Raw genomic sequence first — 21,795 nt, 5'->3', positions numbered from 1 at the left:
TGACATTGAAGGTCTTCAGCCACAGGCCGAAGTGGGGCCAGATGCGGAGGAAAGCCTCGCACACGACGATGAACGCCGAGATGTTGAGGATGAAATTCAGAGCTAGATCATGGAAGTCCAGCCCATAATAGAACATAAGGCCGCGGACGAATGGATGGAGGGGAAACCCCAGTCCGCGGACGAAGTGGGTGAGGAAACCCACCCTTTCGTAAGGTTCCGGGGTAGGGATGATCTGCCCCGCGGCTGGCAGCCGGTGCGCAATATCCGCGGCTAAGTATCCGGCCCCGCGCAGCTTTTTGATGTCTCCCTCCGTAACGGAGGAGGCCATCCACTTGCCTCCCACTTCGGACATGTTTGGAGAGGGTTGAGGAGAAGGATGTGGACTTGGGCACTGGAGCTCGAGTGCACAAGAATGGATGAGCAAGGAAGAAGAAGGCGTGGGTAGAAAAAGGTGAACCCTTATCTCTTTATAAGGGCGGACGAAACTATGCGCCCCCACCAGCCTGGTAAAACTCGCTTATCCCCCAAGCGTCGTAATTGATGGTGCGGTTGGGTTACCCACGTCGGTATTGATGGCAATCCCGTAATAAGGGGACACGATCTCTGCTTCGACAAGATGTGCCAAGGAAACCGCCTCGCGAAACACGCCGAGGTTGGTTGTGAAAACGATTTGAATGGTGACTTGGCTGTGGTGTGATGTCACACTGTGGAATGCGTCGGTAGATTAGATTTGTGAAAATATTATTCTCTCTACGGTTGTATGTGGAACTTGCTTTGCAGAGTCAGACACGATCCTCGTGTTCAAAATCTTCTATGAAGTATTCGGAGGAGGAACCCGCCTTGCAATGCCGAAGACAATCTGTGCGCCGGACTCATGGTCATTGAAGCCTGGTTCAGGGGCTACTGAGGGAGTCCTGGATTAGGGGTATCCTGGCAGCCGGATTATATCCTTTGGCCGGACTGTTGGACTATGAAGATACAAGATTGAAGACTTTGTCCCGTGTTCGGATGGGACTCTCCTTGGCGTGGAAGGCAAGCTTGGCAATACGGAGATATAGATCTCCTTCCTTGTAACCGACTCTATGTAACCCTAGCCCCCTCCGGTGTCTATATAAACCGGAGGGTTTAGTTTGTAGGACCAACAACAACAATCATACCATAGGCTAGCTTCTAGGGTTTAGCCTCTCTGATCTCGTGGTAGATCAACTCTTGTATTACTCATATTATCAAGAACAATCAAGCAGGATGTAGGGTATTACCTCCATCAAGAGGGCCCGAACCTGGGTAAACATCGTGACCCTGCCTCATGTTACCATCCACCTTAGACGCACAGTTCGGGACCCCCTACCCGGGATCCGCCGGTTTTGACACCGACACTCGGGGACTACACCCGGTGGGTGGACTTAGCATGCCCCCACTGGTTCAAGTTACACTCGACATGATCCATTCAGACCGAGTGAGAAAGTTATGATTTACCACAGTGGACTGCCCGCAGTCAACTACGGTCTCGGGGACTACACCCAGTGGGTGCACTCAGCGTGCCCCCACTGGTTCAAAGACTCAATCGGCACAGTCTAGTCGACTCAAGAAGTAAAAACTATTCAGCAGTACTATTAAGCAACAAATTACACACCCAGTGGGTGTACAAATGCAAAAGGCGGACTGACAAAAAGATGCACAAGGAAAATTTACGGGTAGCATATCCTAACAGAACAAGCGACAAGCTAAGAGTTCAGTCGGAAGTCAACCAACCTGGACGTTGCTCCGGAGAGATGAGATGGTGTCATAAGTAGCTTGACTGGCCCCTCGAACCACCTTCATCTGCTCCATCATGATGCCTGCCTGGCATATGGCCTCCTTGGCAGCACCCACTTGGTCCTCCGGGACGCGATATGTAGTGAAGATTGGAGACGGTGTATCGGCTAGGATCTGATCAGTCAACGCCGAAGGCTGAGCACTCAACAATGGTATGGCAAAAGTCTTAGAAGTTCGGTTGGCATCGCCGGTCTCCTGGATCACCGGCTCCATCACTAGCGTCGACTGGGGCACCTTGCCAGTTGATGCCTTCTTACTCCTCCTGGGCCTCAGCGGCACATCCTCGTCGTCATCTGGAAGATCAATGACATGGGGAAGAGCTGCAAAAAATAATTAATCGTTAGAATTCAGTCAATCAACAAAATGGCTGAGAAAGCAAGGACAACTTTGCAAAAGTCATACCCTTGTTAGAAGTGACCGTGTCTTCCACATCCTCGCCATCATCCCTGTAAGAAAAAGTCCTAGAAGTAGCGGCTATGCAAGTTTCAAGATTCACTCGGACAAATGAGAAAGAGAGTCGATAGCATAAGTCCTTGATCGAAAAGTGGGGACAAGACACTTACGCAGAAGCGACGGGGACGTCAGTCTTGATCTTGGGCAGGGTCTTCCGAGGCTTTGGTTCTACAACTTTTGGCTGCTTTGGAGCCTTCTCAGTCGGCATAGGGGAAGCGGTCCGAGTGCGCTTGGAAGTATGTCCGGTCGGCTTAGCTACTTTGCCGCAGATACTTGCTGGGTCGTACTTATGTTTGGAACGCTTTTCATTGTGAGGTGGTGACTTGACTTCTTCACCACTGCTCAAGTCCTTGCTTTCCTCCTCCTTTTCTCCTCCATCAAACTGCCAATCCATGCTTTCGCCTCCGCTTTATTCTCCTTCCTGGTACTGCTCTTGCTCCCCGTTCGGCATCGAGTACGTCTCTGTATAAACCTGCGAAGCAAAAGAGGTGACTAGAGGATAGTCGATTCAGTAGACCACTGCAAGTTAGAATGAAAAACACTCAGAGATAAGAGACAGACCTTGTCTGGTTGGTTGTTGGTGTCGAATGGTAAAACTCTTCGGGACCCCCTGGGGTTATCCTTGTTCCCTGTCATGCTTTGCACCCACTGTGCCACTGTCTTCTCATCAACGTCCTCTGGGTGGATCCGAGTGGAATCTTCAATCCCGAGTACATCCACATGGAGTGATTGCGAGCCTGGAGGGGTTGAATACGTCGACTGAGGAATACCTCGAGCAGATCCATGCCAGTCACTCCCTCATGGATCAGCTGAACTACTCGCTCCATCAACATGGACACCTCCACCTTCTCTGCTGGAGTCACTCTCAAGGAAGTAGGTTTCTGGACTCGCGCCAAGGAAAAAGGGGGAGACCTGTCGAATGACCAGGGGTCGACTTGTCTTTGCGATAAAACCAAGTCGACTGCCACCCTCTAACCGAGTCAGGGAGAGACATCGCAGGAAAAGCACTCTTCCCCCTCATATGGATACCTAAGCCCCCACACATCTGGATCACCTGGGTTTTCTTGTCCTCGGGTTGGCCTTTTTCACAGTCTGCGGGCGGCATGTGAAGATGTGCTTAAACAGGCCACAGTGTGGTCGACAGCCCAGGAAATTCTCACACAAGGAGACATAAGCCACAAGGTACGTGATTGTGTTGGGAGAGAAATGGTGGAGTTGAGCTCCGAAGAAGTTCAGGAATGCACGGAAAAAGGGATGTGGGGGCAAAGAAAAACCGCGGTCGAAGTGAATGGCGAGCAAGACACACTCATCCTCCTGAGGCTGCGGCTCAGTTTCATCCCCCTGGAGCCTCCAGGAATCATGCTCGATAAGTCCACTCTCGGCCAGGTCTTGCAAATCATCCAGCACGATTGTGGATCGGATCCAGTCGCCCTGAACCCAACCGCGAGGCAAACCAGATCTCGACGACGACCCGCTCCTGCCGGTCTTCTTTCCCTTCCCCTTCGCCGCTCCCTTCTTAGCATGCTCTAGCGCCGCCATCTTGTCCTTCGCCATCATAGCAAGGGGCACATGAATAGGAGGCGGCGTCGAGGGTGGAAGCAGTAACGGTGGAAAAGAAGAGGAGGAAGAAGGGTCAATTGAGGCGCACTGTGCAAAATTCCCCAACCCAACGCCTTATATGGAGTCATTTCCGAGTAACTGATGACTGGGCCCGAGCAATCATGTCAAATCCTGCAACTCTCGCTCGCTCGGTATGTGGCGAAAAAGGTGGCACGGTGATCGAGGCGCTCCTGCCTAATCCATCCCGATTACTGCGGCCTCCTCTGTCCCACGCGCTTCCCAAAATTTTGAATCCCGCAAGATCCGGGAACCGCAGAGCAACCTGTCAGACTGAAGATTTCCTTCGTATCAACACTTGAAGCTTATCAACAAAAGTTCAATCGGCTACTTTAGAATGGATCAAGGCGACTGAAAATGAAGTCAAAGTTGTCGCATAACTCATCAGTCAATGAAAAATGCTTCCGCGGCATGTAACAGAGTCAGGATCAACTTCCACTCCTTTTTCCACTCGACCCCTGAACCATTCAGGGGCTAATGACGAAGACATGTACCTAGGGTAGGGTCATAGGCCTAACCTAGACACCCTCCCCAAGGACACTGGCCTAAAAGTCGTAAGAATTCGAGGGATACCATCATTCACTCGACCGTAAACACTCCACTCCAAAGACTCAAGTTCCCTCGACAAAGGAGTGAGCACTCGACCATGACAAGAATCACTCGACAGCTAGAAGATCTAAGGTCACTCTGAATGGCAACGGTCTGGCGTTACCTTATAGACTTAATAGTCATTCATGTATCTTTATTGCTGACGTTATCAGTAACGTCCATCTTTATGTACCTTAAACCCTGTGTAATTGAGGACGGGAGGGGTCTGACGCACTCTATATAAGCCACCCCCTCCTCTGGCACAAGTGTTCGCTCCCCATGTAACTTCACGCATATTCCAATCGACCAAAGCCTCCGGGCACCGAGACGTAGGGTTATTACTTCCTCCGCGAAGGGCCCGAACTCGTACATCCTGCGTGCACAATCTCACCGTAGCTAGGATCTTACCTCTACATTCTCACCCCCCTACTTTACTATCAGACTTAGAACCACGACACCGGCAAACCCGGACCGGTGGAGATGATGATTTACCCTCCGGCTTACCAAAAACTCCTCGGAAACGCCAGAATGAGGTTCTTTTTTATCTTTAACCCTTATATTTGTTCAATAAATTACCTTAGTCACTCATTTTTTATTCCATCTTTGCAGGAGATTTCCCGTTCCTCCTCTGGCGATTCATCACAAACTCAATTGTCGGCCTTCAAGACCGCCCCGGGGTAAAGATAACTACCCTTCTTATGTACCTTTATATATGCATCATTATACTGACTTGTCTAAATTCTTTTTCAGCAGTCGAGCAAAACCCAAGAAAGCAAAAGTGACAAAGTCGGCTGAGAATCTGAAAACCACTGAACTGGAGCAACCAACCCTCGAACCGGAATATCCTGAAGAACCGGAGCAGTCAACTTTTGTGCCAGAACACGCTGAACAGCCAAATGACCCTGCTTTCGACGTTCAACTGGATTTACTTGAACCGTCTGTGAATGAAATTGCTATTGATCCATCAAGTATTGAGCCGTCAAGCTCAGCTAACCCGCCGGAGAAGCACGGTGATGATGTTTTAATCACTGGCACCAGATTCATCAAACCGGGGAATCCGTCTGTTCTAGCAAGACACTCTGCCAAACAAGAAGTTAAGGAAAGGCAGAAAGTAAGGTTTGACGTTTCCCACTATGTTCATCTGAGTATTAGTGAAGTGCTGTCTGGTTATCTCAGCCAAGTGCATTCCATCCGTGATTCATAAATTGAGATGGTCAAACAGATGCACCAAAAATATGAGGTACGCTCTCCGACTTATATAAGTTATATACCCTGCCAGCCTCCAAGTCTTCAGATTATGATAAAATTGAATGATCTGTAGACTTAAAAGACTTATAAGCCTCTGCCTTAGACTCCCTCCAAGTCCGGTTTATAACTAAACCGGATGCTGGTAGTATTTCAAATTTGCATGTGTAGCCCCCAAGGGCCGGTTTAATCAGTATGAATGAGCCAGTCCTAGCAGTCATTGCATAGAACTGAACCGTATAGCCCTCATGAGCCGGCTGAGACTATTAACAGCTTATCCGACTCATTTGTAGGAAAAAGTCAAGCAATATGCATTAGCCCCCAAGTGCCAAGTGTTGTTGCCTGCAAAACACTTAGGACTTTTTAGAAAGAGCTGTGTCCTTTGAAAATTTTTGCGCTGACAGGCATTAGCCCCCGAGTGCCGAGTGTTATTTCTTGCAAAGCACTTGGGACTTGTCTTCTATAATCTGACATGAAACTGAACAACCTTATGCTGTATGCAGGCTGCGACCGCAGAACTGGAATCCCAATTGTCTGAGGCCAAGACTTGGCTGGCGACTCAATAGATTGAAACAAAGAAAGCCGAATCCAAATTCCGGTTGAGTGTGTCTGAAGCGTAAAAACTGAAAACCACCTTTACTGGGGAGAAAGAGGCTTGGGCCAATGAGAAGACTGCCTTGACGCAGCGTGCGGAGAAGGCTGAGACAGCTCTGGAAGAGGTTACCGCTGAACTCATCGGTTTAAATAACCGTGTGTCTCAGATGGTTTCTGCAATCTTCGGTAAGTCACCTTGTCACGTATTGAAAGTGAGTATTTTCCATTATAAGCCGCCACTTAACTCCTTGTGTAAACTTTACAGGTCCCAGGAGCAGCAACTTGAGCCAAGATACACTAGTAAATCTCAAGGTGGTTTACACACTGGTTGAACAATTGTACACCGGAGCTCAATGGACTCTTGCCACTATCTCCCCCGTGAATCAAGGGCCGACTCTATTAAGTGACATCTTGAAGAAGCTATCCATCTTACCCGCTCGGTTTCAAGAAATCAAGCGATCGTGTGCTAGAGCCGGAGCTGTAACAGCTTTAAGCCGTGCTAAAGCCTGGGTGCCAGAATTAGACCCGGCGGACGTAGCCAGCGGGTATCCTAGCCTCAAAGAAGATGGAACGCCTTTCGACCAAGAAGATTCTGCTGCTTGTGTTAAGGAAATTCATCCTCATGCTACCATCATTGGTGAAGAAACCAACCTCACCAAGTATCAGCCGGGTTTTGATGCAGACAATAAGAAGATGGCAACTCCTTCATATAAAGTGATGGACTTAATCCCGCTGATTCGTAAGCACACTTTCGCCCCTGAGATTAACCCGTCTGGTCTGATTGATGATGAGGCTGAATTCGTCGCCCTTCATGGCTTTGACTGGTCCAAACCCAATTTCCGGACGGTGGAGGAGGATGAACCGACAAGGGATGAGGCACAACCATCAAGTCAGCCAGGCCAGGACTCCTGAATTGGCTCCGGTTTATCATCTGTTGTATTAGAGACTGAAAAATAGTTTATCATTTTGGGCTCCAAACGCCTTGTAATAGGCTAGTGTTAAACTTCTTGCTCTGCTATGCTAGCGTGCATATTGTGCTGCTTATAACACCTATTTATCCATTTATGTGAAGATGTGCTAAATATCCCTTATGACATCAACAATTTTGAATCTGTTCCTACGTACAACATTTAAAAGTGTCCTGGTGGTTTACCGCTGGACGGGTTATAAGGCCCCAACATGAACTTATCATGATTTATAACCAAGTCTGGTCAAAATAATAATCATATATGAAAATATATCATACATGTGATATTTGATCACACTTGTTGATTTTACCAAGCCAGTGTAGTAAGGGTGGTAACCCAAGACTTTGGATGCTGGTAGTTATCAGAGATTGTCGGCTTATGAACAAAACCGGACCAGGTTAATAAACACCAGATATTTACCTTTATTTTATATTGGCGACTTATAGTCGAAGACCAGGCCGGGTTAATAAACACCGGTTAATGTCATATATGACCCAGAAGGCATTATAAGCCATATTGTTTTTCAACCACGTATTACTATGTCACAAAAGAAAAAATCTCAAAAGACATTCAAATCAAAACAACAGGAAAAATTAGAGGCTTTCATAGGCCGCCAAGCCAAAATATCTTCTTCAATGAAACTAGCATTAGCCACCGGAAGGTACGCGCTTTCCGTGAGCCGGCCCTCATTGACCCAATCGACATTTTAACCCGGATAAGTTCAGTTCTTATTAAAAGATAGACTTATCAGGAGTACGCAGGGTTAGAGCAACATCGTGCATCACAGGACGATTTATCCAAGTTTCAAGGAAGGCAGCTTTACAGCCTGAGCTTCTCCTTGCTATCCGTAAAACCGTGCCCTCTCATGAAAAACCGGTGTTTTAACCTTAACAAGTTCAGGGTCTTGTTTAAAAGATTGACTGTTAAGAGTTCGGCGGGTCAATCAGGATTACCTGATGGAGAAGCATCTGGCATACAGGCAGGATAACCCGGGGTTTTAGGTGAATACACCTGGCTTCCAAGCCTGGCTTTTATAGCCTATCACAAGGTTATGAACTCTTCGTTATTTAGAACAAAAGAGCCCCCAAGTGATATTTTGAGATGTGCTCAAGGGGTACCTATGTTTGAGTCGTGCTTTTGCCAAACTCTCTTTGGCCCCAATTTTTTATGTGACCTATGAAGGAAATATGCCCTAGAGGCAATAATAAAGTTATTATTTATTTCCTTATATCATGATAAATGTTTATTAATCATGCTAGAATTGTATTAACCGGAAACTTAGTACATGTGTGAATACATAGACAACTAGACTGTCACTAGTATGCCTCTGCTTGATTAGCTCGTTAATCAAAGATGGTTAAGTTTCCTAGCCATAGACAAGAGCTGTCATTTGATGAACGGGATCACATCATTAGAGAATGATGTGATTGACTTGACCCATCCGTTAGCTTAGCACGATGATCGTTTAGTTTGTTGTTATTGCTTTCTTCATAACTTATACATGTTCCTATGACTATGAGATTATGCAACTCCCGATCACTGGAGGAACACTTTGTGCGCTACCAAACGTCACAACGTAACTGGGTGATTATAAAGGTGCTCTACAGGTGTCTCCGATGGTACTTGTTGAGTTGGCATAGATCGAGATTAGGATTTGTCACTCTGATTGTCGGAGAGGTATCTATGGGCTCTCTCGGTAATGCACATCACTATAAGCCTTGCAAGCAATGCAACTAATGAGTTAGTTGCGGGATGATGCATTACGGAAACGAGTAAAGAGACTTGCTGGTAACGATATTGAACTAGGTATTGAGATACCGACAATCGAATCTCGGGCAAGTAACATACCGATGACAAAGGGAACAACGTATGTTGTTATGCGGTTTGACCGATAAAGATATTCGTAGAATATGTAGGAGCCCATATGAACATCCAGGTTCTGCTATTGGTTATTGACCGGAGACGTGTCTCGGTCATGTCTACATAGTTCTCGAACCTGTAGGGTCCGCACGCTTAACGTTCAGTGACGATCGGTATTATGAGTTTATGTGATTTGATGTACCGAAGGTAGTTCGGGGTCTCTGATGAGATCGGGGACATGACGAGGAGTCTCGAAATGGTCGAGATGTAAAGATCGATATATTGGACGACTATATTCACAGATCGGAAAGGTTCCGAGTGATTCAGGTATTTTTCGGAGTACCGGGGAGTTACGGGAATACGGGGAAGAAGTATTGAGCCTCATGGGCCAAGTGGTGGAAGAGAGGAGGCAGGGCGCGCGGCCCCCCTAGCCCAAACCGAATTGGACTAGGGGGTCGGCCCCCCTTTCCTCCTTTCCTCACTCTCCTTCCTTCTCCCCTTCCCCCTTCCTTTCCTCCGCCTAGTAGGAGTAGGAAAGGGGAGTCCTACTCCTACCAGGAGGAGGACTCGTCCTCCTGGCGCGCCCTATAGGGGCCGGCCGGCCTCCCCCTTGCTCCTTTATATATGGGGGCAGGGGCACCCTAGAACACACAAGTTGATCATTAGTCCCTTAGCCATGTGCGGTGCCCCCCTCCACCATAATCCACCTCGATCATATCGTAGCGGTGCTTAGGTGAAGCCCTGCGTCGGTAGCAACATCATCACCGTCGTCACGTCGTCGCGCTAACAGTACTCTCCCATGAAGCTCTGTTGGATTGGAGTTCGTGGGACTTCATCGAGCTGAACGTGTGCTGAACTCGGAGGTGCCGTGCGTTCGGTACTTGGATCGGTCGGATCGTGAAGCCTTCTTCATGAATTGTCTGTTATAATGCTGTGTGGAAAGCCGAAGATCACCTTCTTCATGAATTGAACCGTCGTTGTTGCATCAGACTTACTGACTGGCTCTGCCTCTGTAAGTGCATCTAGTGCCACCCCTAGTTGGTTTTGGAGTATTGACGATAAACCTAGTTGAGGGACTAATGTGTTTGTGAGAATTGCAGGATAACGCAGGTAGAAGTCCCTCATTGATTCGGTTTTCCTACCAGAGATGACCCCTAAAAATGTATGAAGACATTGAAGTCAAAGGTGGTATATGAAGATATTCACATTGAAGACTATGACAAGAGAAGACACCACATGAAGCCTATGGAGCTCGAAGACTTAGATCTTTCGTAGTTCTCTTTCTTCTGTGTTGAGTCATAGGAACCACCGTACTGTTAAGTGGGGTCCAAGAGAACCAGTCAGAATGACTGAAGTGATGCTTAAACAAAACCTATGTCTTCGAGTGAAGACTTCGAGAGCGAATCTTGTCCAGAGTCGGGCAAGTCAGCTTTGCTTGAAGCCCAAGTAAAGTTGCCGTGTGAGTTTGAAATCTGACCGTTGGAACACGTGTCAGTTCCTTAGTGACCCAGGGTCATTTCGGACAAATCAGGTCGGGTTGCCAAGTGGCTATAAATAGCCCACCCCCTACAACCATAAACGGTTGGCTGCTCAGATTCAGAGTACGGCTTTTGTCGTTTGAGAGCAACCCACCTCGAAGCCTTTGAGAGAGAATTCCTTGCGAGGATAAAGCCCTAACCACCCAGAGCCAAAGAGAATTAGGCATCACTTAAGTCTTCTTGTCTGTGTGATCTGAAGACTTATTACACTTGAGGACTGTGCATCCTCCAGCCGGTTAGGCGTCGCGTTCTGAGCATCCAAGAGACATTGTGGATTGCCGGTGAACGAAGTCTGTGAAGGTTTGGGAGTCTACCTTGAAGACTTACCAGAGTGATTGGGCAAGGTCTGTGTGACCTTAGCTCAAGGGGAATACGGTGAGGACTGGGTGTCCTGAGCTGCGTGTTCAGGACTGGGTGTCCGGGACTATGTGTCCTAAGGTTTAAATACCTAGCCGCCCTAACCAGACGTACAGTTGTCACAACAACTGGAACTGGTCCAACAAATCATTGTCTTCAGCGAGTCACTGGTTTCATCTTCCCTTCCCTTTACTTACTGTTACTCCTTGTGAAGTCATTGTATGTTCGCACTATCTTTTGTCTTCACTGAGTGACTGTGTGTTCTGTGTGGCTTCACAATATCTTCCTACCTGATCCTTACTACATTGCTGCTATTAGTCATTATGCTTTCACTCTATTGAATACTTGACTATGGCTTGCCTAGTGTAGTCTACCTTCCGCTGCAGGGTAATAGGTTTATTTCTATCGTTTGTCTTCATAACTTCCACGTTTTGAAGACTTTCATAAAAATCGCCTATTCACCCCTGTAAGTGCATCTAGTGACACCCCTAGTTGGTTTTGGAGTATTGACGACAAACCTAGTTGAGGGACTAATGTGTTTGTGAGAATTGCAGGATAACACAGGTAGAAGTCCCTCATTGATTCGGTTTTCCTACCAGAGATGACCCCTAAAAATGTATGAAGACATCGAAGTCAAAGGTGGTATATGAAGATATTCACATTGAAGACTATGACAAGAGAAGACACCACATGAAGCCTATGGAGCTCGAAGACTTAGATATTTCGTAGTTCTTTTTCTTTTGTGTTGAGTCATAGGAACCACCGTACTGTTAAGTGGGGTCCAAGAGAACCAGTCAGACTGACTGAAGTGATGCCTAACCAAAAACCTATGTCTTCGAGTGAAGACTATGAGAGCGAATCTTGTCCAGAGTCGGACAAGTCAGCTTTGCTTGTAGCCCAAGTAAAGTTGTTGTGTGAGTTTGAAATCTGACCGTTGGAACACGTGCCAGTTCCTTAGTGACCCAGGGTCATTTCGGACAAATCAGGTCGGGTTGCCAAGTGGCTATAAATAGCCCACCCCCCACAACCATAAACGGTTGGCTACTCAGATTGAGAGTACGGCTTTTGTCGTTTGAGAGCAACCCACCTCGAAGCCTTTGAGAGAGAATTCCTTGCGAGGATAAAGCCCTAACGACCCAGAGCCAGAGAGAATTGGGCATCACTTAAGTCTTCTTGTCTGTGTGATCTGAAGACTTATTACACTTGAGGACTGTGCATCCTCCAGCCGGTTAGGCATCACGTTCTGAGCATCCAAGAGACATTGTGGATTGCCGGTGAAGTCAGCTTTGCTTGAAGCCCAGTTTTGCTTGAAGCACAGTTTTGACCGATGCTGGTGACAAAGTTGATCGCAAGTCTACATCAGGCACATGTCACTTTCTGGGATGATCACTTGTATGTTGGTCTTCAAAGAAGCAGAACTGTGTATCTCTCTCCACTGCTGAATCTGAATACATTGCTGCTGGATCTTGCTGCGCTCAGCTTCTGTGGATGAAGCAAACGCTCAAAGACTATGGCATTCATCTGAAGCAAGTGCCACTCTACTGCGATAACGAAAGCGCCATCAAGATTGCCAACAAACCAGTTCAGCACTCGAAGACGAAGCACATTGAAATTCGTCATCACTTTCTCAGAGATCATATTGTGAAGGAAGATATTGATATCATACACGTCAACACTGAAGAGCAATTGGCAGATATCTTCACCAAGCCCTTGGATGAGAAGAGATTTTGCAAGTTACGGTGTGAGCTAAATATCCTGGAATCCTCAAATGTCCTGTGATCAGGCACACATCCTAACCCTTATGCATATTGATGACTTAGATGTGCAACACACGAAGTAAAGTATATCTTCAATCAATGAAGACATACATTCTAAGTGTGAATACATTAATGTGGAATTTGACTTCGGAGCGCCACGATAATTGTGTGCCGTGTCTGGGTCTAATACTTCCTATACGGTGGGTAATGCCACCACCAAATGTTCTATTTTGAAGTGTTTCACTCATGGCGTTACCTTGCTATGTCTTCACATTTGGTTTGGCTTCAATCTCAACATGTCTTCATGATTATCTTCACTATGTTGATTATATATATATATACTAGTGTTCTGTCCTCTACAGCATTCACTTATAGCTATGTCTTCTTGTTGAATCTTTTGAACTAAGTGAATGTGATCGGACCCTAACATCTCTATGCTATCTATCTCAAACTCTATCTCTCCAAATCATATGCATTCTATTGAAACTGTCGAATGTCTTCTCTGCGTCCTTGTCAGCAGAAGATACAAAGACAAACCTTAAGTCCACTTTCAATGCTCATTCCTCCACATGAAACCCGGAGAAGTAGGAACGACCACCCGACAATCCAGGCGTGCGTGGGACGTGGAACAAACCCCAAAATTCTGCATGATGGCCACGTGTTCCTCAGATGCGAATCGCCAGGGGCACCTGTGTAATAACGCAGTGCCGCCCCTATACCTATAAATACACACTTCACGGCGGTCATTATCTCTTCTTCCACTCTCGCACGAACCCTAGCGCCACCGCTAGCCCTCGACGACGCCGGCGACGAAGCGCTTCGCTGCCGCAACCTCTCCGACGCCGTCTTCACGCCGACCGCGGACATCATCCTCTCCGCCGTCGCCGTAGGTGTCCTCCGTCGCCAAGTTAGGGCACGGAAGATCGAACTGCTCGGCCTCATCTTCCACTCCGTCTAGCAGTTCTTAGTGTGGTAAATAAAACTTCCTTTTTACGGCACCGTTGATCCTATGGCTTTGTCACTTTCTACCACAAGCAGCTTCTATTCACACAAGTTAGATCTCTCTCATACTGCATCTCATAACATGCCTAGTATATTCACTTATGCTTCACAAAGTAGTTAGATTCCTCACTTATACTGATCTCTGGATTTGTACAAATCTGGAACCAACTCCTTATCTATGAGTGAATGTCTTCGCACGATGAGGTCAATGTCTTCTAAACTGATTTATATTCAAAATCTTCTGAGAATGCATATGACCTCTTCCCCTTCTCTCGCACCTTAATGCTGTCACAGGTACATGTCCGTGGGAGAATCCCTTGGTTCTCATAGTCTGCATTCATTTGCAGAATTCTTACAGCATCATATAAATTCTCCCGGAGCAAGTTCCTGTTTGTCCAGCAAGCGAAAATCTTTGAAGCCTTTGAACGTGTTGAAGCCTTTCAGTTTAAAGTTCATGACTTCAGAGAAATCAGCAAGGAAGGGTGGCAGAAAGCGTCGTGGAGAAACATCTAGAGATCTGCCAGATGACCTCTCAGAACTGTACAAGACAGATCCTAAAGAGGATTACAATCAGCGCAAGACCCGAATCCAATGGATTCGAAGATATTGGGCAGAACAATGGTTCAAATACCGATTTGTAACCCAGGAATATGCTGAGAAAAATGCCATCAAGAGACCGTGGGGAGACATCCTATACAAGAATCTTTAACCCAGGTCCAGAGATGAAGCCATTGAACAAGGCTTCTATCCCTGCATGGTCCGTGGGCCACAGCCTGTTGATGCACACCCATCGTCACTACTATGGTGTCGTGACGACATTCTGTTCAAGCGCAACTTCCAGTTTGCCCAGAACTCAGCGAAGCAAAACAAGAAGACATTGGGACTAGACTTCAACCCTGGTCCCTCAGCTCCAAGGGCTGATGGCACACGAGATGCAGAACCCAATGTCGTCGGTCCTTTCTACAACCTTGAAGGCCTCATCACCCATATCTTGGTTCAAGGGACTGCAGTGAATGAGCCTGCAGCTGACGCTGAATTAGATGAGCGCCTGCAGCGCCGAAGCCAAAGAAGTTGAAGAAGCCTAAAGCTTCAAAGCCTGCCCCTTCACCAAAAATCTCACGGGCGAAGCCACTGGCAACTGCACCTCCTGAAGACAGTGTGCAGTCCGAAGATTTATCACGCATCTCCAAGCCCCAGAAGGTCAAGATGCCTCTGCCACACACCGGCCAAGAGCTAACAGCTGCTGCCATTCTGCGGAATGATGCCATTGGTCTGTCAAGTGATGAAGATCTTGCAGATGACGCTCTTGAGCAACTCATCAAGAGCAAAGAAGAAGCAGAAATCTTCAATGATCTGCCTCTCTTTGATGTAACAATCATCCACAACTTCATTGATGAATGGTTTGACACGTCAAACATCAGCTTTGACGATCTCCAACTACCCATTGGCCTCGGTGTCGCCTTCCATGGCGCCATTGCTTTAGAGTTAGCTATCGCCCAGCGCATTGTTGAACTGAAGCAGAAGATTGACTTTGAGAAATCTCAGTTCAAGAAGCATATGGCCAAGCTCAGCATGCAAGACGTGAAGAATTTCAAGATTATGCTGCACGAGCTCAAGGAAGCCTTTCTAAAGAAACGTGCAGAAGCTCAGGGTTCTCGTGAGCGCATGAAGGTCCTGGCTGATAGGTGTGTGCAAGCCTACAATGAGGCTGAGAAGCGTAAGGCCCTTGGGCGTCCTGGCATCGACCCCAGGATGGCTGCCAGGAAGCAGAAGAAGCCCGCTATGGCTGAACCTGAAGCACCAAGGCAGGAGGCAGATCCCCTTGTCTTCCCAACTAGCATGACTGGCCCAAAGCCAAAGGTCAGGTCAACCGCTTCAGAACTGAAGAAGACCGGGACTGCTGAGGCTGAAGCAAGGAAGAGAAAACATCCTGAAGCCTCTGCTACTGCCTCCGCCAAGAAGAAAAGAATGACCAAGAAGGAACGGGATGCTCCCACAGAGCCCTTGATTGTTGAACTCATTTCCATGGTTCACCCCGACGCCGATCCACAAGAACGTCAACTAACTGTCCATGAGCCTTCTTTCACAGAGGCTCATGAAGCTGAAGACTTTCCAGCAGCTGATCCCATCGTTGCTGAAGACATTGGTCATCATGACCATGTTGAAGATGATGCAGCCCTTCCTCAGCTAGAACACCAACAGGTATCATCGCCTGTGCTAACGCACAGCAAACTCATCAGCATTGGTCGTCCACTGACGCCAATTGCACAGGATGCTTCATGGGCGGATCGCCCACAAGAGAATGAAGACCTTGAGGCCCAGCCAACAGCAACTCCACAAGCGTCACCCGCATTGCGTAGGCTTCGCAAAGGTCCAAGGCCTCAAGTCTCTGCTGAAGACAATCCGGCTGCATCAGCCGCGGAAGAAGAAGTCCCACAAGTTGCCACTTCCCTGTCCCACCAAGAAGCAGTTCTCGAGGAGAACGTGATCGTGACGGATCCTCCTGCTCGTCAAGTGGAGGTTGAACATCTTGAGGCTGCCACCACCAACACCACTGAAGCCACTGACGCTGTCATGGCTGAAGCTAATGTGGAGCCCTCACCAACAAAAGCACCAGAAATCAGCGAAGCCACTGATCACGCCACTTCTGTTCCTGAGTCTGCTGCCGGTCCCCAGTTCGACTATCATGTTGAGCACAGGCCTCAGGTACAGAAGCCAATCCCAAGATTGCCAAGGTTCCCAGGTCCTGCATCAGCACCTGGCTCCTTCAATATCAATGGCTTTAGAGCAGACAACACATTCTTCAACAGCTCCAGGAACCCCTACTCCAGGGAAAGAATATCATCTGATCGGTTCTGGAGTTATCCGCAGCGAAGCTATTACTCATGCGTTCTTTACAACCAAGGTCGCATCTTCCCACACAAGCGCCTTGACATTGAAGCAATAGCTGGTCTGCCATGTCTGGAAGAAGCTCTGGATTGCTTCAAAGAGGTTGGACTGCTACCGTTCGTCACTGACCAAGAGCATTGGAATGAAGAGTTGCTGCTCCAATTCTATGCCACACTTCACATTCGCGGGTATGGCAGAGATCCGAAGACTTGGGTCTTGGAGTGGATGACAGTAAACGTTCATCAAGAAGCCAAAGCCTTTGACATCATTGAGCTCACTGGTTTGCCCACTCCTGGCGATCTCTACAAGCATGGCTGTCAACTTCATAGTGAAGCTATTGAGAGCATCTTTCAGAAGACTGAACCTAATATGAGTCAGATGCTCAGTATGATGAAGCCATTACCCCAAGATGCTGCTTATCCCACGGAGTTCTTCGTTGAAGACCTTGAGTATCTGCCAAGAACCATTTATCACATCATAAGGTGAACTCTCTGGCCAATGAAAGGACATTCTCCCCATGCCAAGCTGGAAGGTGCAATGAAGACTTTGGTCTTCTACATTCTTCATGGAAAATGCTTCAATACACAGGATTTCTTCATTCGCCAACTTGCTGCATCTGGCTCTGATCTGTTTGGTTTGAAGTTCTATGCCCCTTGGGTGATGCGGCTGATCAAACTTCACTCCGCTATCTCATATCAGCCCTCGGCCCGCAACCATCGGATCTTTTTGCCTGATGTGGATATGTCTATTGAAGCCATCTATCCTGAGCCTACCAAGGAACCTCTCAGTCTTCAGAATGCAGAGCATCGAAGTTTCACTCAGAATGTTGAAGGCGTGGAAGTCGTAACTCGTGTGTATCCTTTGGCTGGCACTACACGTGCACCGCATCCTGCTCTCACTGAAGCCACTGACAGTACAACTGCTCCACGACCCAAGAAGCGCACTAGTGTTCTCAACGACCGAGAGCTTCTTGTGGCTCTTCATCAGAAATAGGATAGGCATCATGACTGGCTGAAGCGTCAGATGCAAAGCCTCTTGGTGGATGTTAATCGCATTCGCAATCTTGCCACCAAGAATGCTTTTGTTGCCCATGAAACCTCTCGCCGCACATGGAAAGGGCTAACGCTGATGTGTTCTGAAGATGATCTTCAAGAGGATGGCTTCACTGAGCGATTCAAGTTTGACTCCACACCTCCTCGAAGGGCAGTGCTGCGACGAACTCCATCCCTTGAAGACTCTGAGTTCTCTTCCTCTGCTGCAACTGTGAATGCCAGAGTGATCGAGGATGAAGACGATGCTACTTCACCGCCACCTCCTTCAGCATGCTTCGACTCTGCTCCAAGCTCTTCAGCACCGCCAAACACCACCAACGACCCTGCTGCTTCACCTACTCCTCATGGGAACGAGTAGATGCTCTATGTCTTCAAACCTTTTTGGTCCTTATTGACAAAAGAGGGAGAAGCATATGAGGTTGATAGTCTTCAAACGGGTCCATATGGGCGGGTGCTTTATATTTTGCTTCTTGCTTACAACTCTCGTTTTGCTACATTTGGTTCTTTGAGTTATAACACTTAAACTCGATGGTCGTCTGCTACTTATCTGCCACCTTGTGTTGCGATGATAAATTCCGCATGTGCGACAATAAATTCCGCACTTAGATCATTCTGCAGACGTCCATTTTCCATTATGCATGTCATTATCTTCATATACTTTCACATGCATAGTGGATTGTCATCATAAGTTGAAGTGGATCTCCACAAGTACAACCTGCCATGTGCATTTGCATTCCAAAAGCAAATTACTTATATGCACATCTTCAGGGGGAGCCCTTGCAACTTATGAAGACAATTCCTTATCCTTTACAATTTCACAGATTATATTCCCCGTTGAAAACTTCAACTAGTTTGTCATCAATCACCAAAAAGGGGGAGATTGTAAGTGCATCTAGTGCCACCCCTAGTTGGTTTTGGAGTATTGACGACAAACCTAGTTGAGGGACTAATGTGTTTGTGAGAATTGCAGGATAACACAGGTAGAAGTCCCTCATTGATTCGGTTTTCCTACCAGAGATGACCCCTAAAAATGTATGAAGACATTGAAGTCAAAGGTAGTATATGAAGATATTCACATTGAAGACTATGACAAGAGAAGACACCACATGAAGCCTATGGAGCTCGAAGACTTAGATCTTTCGTAGTTCTCTTTCTTCTGTGTTGAGTCATAGGAACCACCGTACTGTTAAGTGGGGTCCAAGAGAACCAGTCAGAACGACTGAAGTGATGCTTAAACAAAACCTATGTCTTCGAGTGAAGACTTTGAGAGAGAATCTTGTCCAGAGTCGGGCAAGTCAGCTTTGCTTGAAGCCCAAGTAAAGTTGTCGTGTGAGTTTGAAATCTGACCATTGGAACACGTGTCAGTTCCTTAGTGACCCAGGGTCATTTCGAACAAATCAGGTCGGGTTGCCAAGTGGCTATAAATAGCCCACCCCCTACAACCATAAACGGTTGGCTGCTCAGATTCAGAGTACGGCTTTTGTCGTTTGAGAGCAACCCATCTCGAAGCCTTTGAGAGAGAATTCCTTGCGAGGATAAAGCCCTAACCACCCAGAGCCAGAGAGAATTAGGCATCACTTAAGTCTTCTTGTCTGTGTGATATGAAGACTTATTACACTTGAGGACTGTGCATCCTCCAGCCGGTTAGGCGTCGCGTTCTGAGCATCCAAGAGACATTGTGGATTGCCGGTGAACAAAGTCTGTGAAGGTTTGGGAGTCTACCTTGAAGACTTACCAGAGTGATTGGGCGAGGTCTGTGTGACCTTAGCTCAAGGGGAATACGGTGAGGACTAGGTGTCCTGAGCTGCGTGTTCTGTGTGGCTTCACAATATCTTCCTACCTGATCCTTACTACATTGCTGCTATTAGTCATTGTGATTTCACTCTATTGAATACTTGACTATGGCTTGCCTAGTGTAGTCTACCTTCCGCTGCAGGGTAATAGGTTTATTTCTATCGTTTGTCTTCATAACTTCCACGTTTTGAAGACTTTCATAAAAATCGCCTATTCACCCCCCCCCCCCTCTAGTCGATATAACGCACTTTCAGCCTCTACCCACTTAGTGAACTTATCAACCACCACCAAAAGGTGGGTCTTCTTATCCTTGGATCTTTTGAAAGGCCCAACCATATCGAGCCCCCAAACTGTGAACGGCCAAGTAATTGGAATCATCCTCAATTCTTGAGCCGGCACATGAAGGAAATATGCCCTAGAGGTAATAATAAAGTTATTATTTATTTCCTTATATCATGATAAATGTTTATTATTCATGCTAGAATTGTATTAACCGGAAACATAATACATGTGTGAATACATAGACAAACAGAGTGTCACTAGTATGCCTCTACTTAACTAGCTCGTTGATCAAAGATGGTTAAGTTTCCTAGCCATTGACATGGGTTGTCATTTGATTAACAGGATCACATCATTAGGAGAATGATGTGATTGACATGACCCATTCTGTTAGCTTAGCACACGATCGTTTAAGTATGTTGCTATTGCTTTCTTCATGACTTATACATGTTCCTATGACTATGAGATTATGCAACTCCCGTTTACCGGAGGAACACTTTGTGTGCTACCAAACGTCACAACGTAACTGGGTGATTATAAAGGTTCTCTACAGGTGTCTCCAAAGGTACTTGTTGGGTTGGCGTATTTCGAGATTAGGATTTGTCACTCCGATTGTCGGAGAGGTATCTCTGGGCCCTCTCGGTAATGCACATCACTTAAGCCTTGCAAGCATTGCAACCAATGAGTTAGTTGCGGGATGATGTATTACGGAACGAGTAAAGAGACTTGCCGGTAATGAGATTGAACTAGGTATTGAGATACCGACGATCGAATCTCGGGCAAGTAACATACCGATGACAAAGGGAACAACGTATGTTGTTATGCGGTCTAACCGATAAAGATCTTCGTAGAAGATGTAGGAGCCAATATGAGCATCCAGGTTCCCCTATTGGTTATTGACCGGAGACATGTCTCGGTCATGTCTACATAGTTCTCGAACCCGTAGGGTCCGCACGCTTAACGCTACGATGACAGTTATATTATGAGTTTTATGTTTTGATGTACCAAAGGTTGTTCGGAGTCCCGGATGTGATCACGGACATGGCGAGGAGTCTCGAAATGGTCGAGACATGAAGATTGATATATTGGAAGCCTATGTTTGGATATCGGAAGTGTTCCGGGTGAAATCGGGATTTTACTGGAGTACCGGGAGGTTACCGGAACCCCCCGGAGATTTAATGGGCCTATGTTTGGATATCGGAAGTGTTCCAATATATCAATCTTCATGTCTCGACCATTTCGAGACTCCTCGTCATGTCCCCGATCCCATCCGGGACTCCGAACTCCTTCGGTACATCAAAACTCATAAACTCATAATATAACTATCATCGAAACCTTAAGCGTGCGGACCCTACGGGTTCGAGAACAATGTAGACATGACCGAGACACGTCTCCGGTCAATAACCAATAGCGGAACCTGGATGCTCATATTGGCTCCTACATATTCTACGAAGATCTTTATCGGTCAGACCGCATAACAACATACGTTGTTCCCTTTGTCATCGGTATGTTACTTGCCCGAGATTCGATCGTCGGTATCTTAATACCTAGTTCAATCTCGTTACCGGCAAGTCTCTTTACTCGTTCCGTAATACATCATCTCACAACTAACTCATTAGTTGCAATGCTTGCAAGGCTTATGTGATGTGTATTACCAAGAGGGCCCAGAGATACCTCTCCGACAATCGGAGTGACAAATCCTAATCTCGAAATATGCCAACCCAACATGTACCTTTGGAGACACCTGTAGAGCACCTTTATAATCACCCAGTTACGTTGTGATGTTTGGTAGCACACAAAGTGTTCCTCCGGTAAATGGGAGTTGCATAATCTCATAGTCATAGGAACATGTATAAGTCATGAAGAAAGCAATAGCAACATACTAAACGATCGGGTGCTAAGCTAATGGAATGGGTCATGTCAATCAGATCATTCACCTAATGATGTGATCCCGTTAATCAAATAACAACTCTTTGTCCATGGTTAG

The sequence above is a fragment of the Triticum urartu genome, chromosome 1A (genome assembly GCF_056163025.1).
Source record: "Triticum urartu cultivar PI428250 chromosome 1A, HENAU_Tu73, whole genome shotgun sequence".
In the NCBI taxonomy this organism is placed as follows: domain Eukaryota; kingdom Viridiplantae; phylum Streptophyta; class Magnoliopsida; order Poales; family Poaceae; genus Triticum; species Triticum urartu.
The sequence above is the reverse complement of the archived record's forward strand: the minus strand, read 5'-3'. Positions refer to the sequence as shown.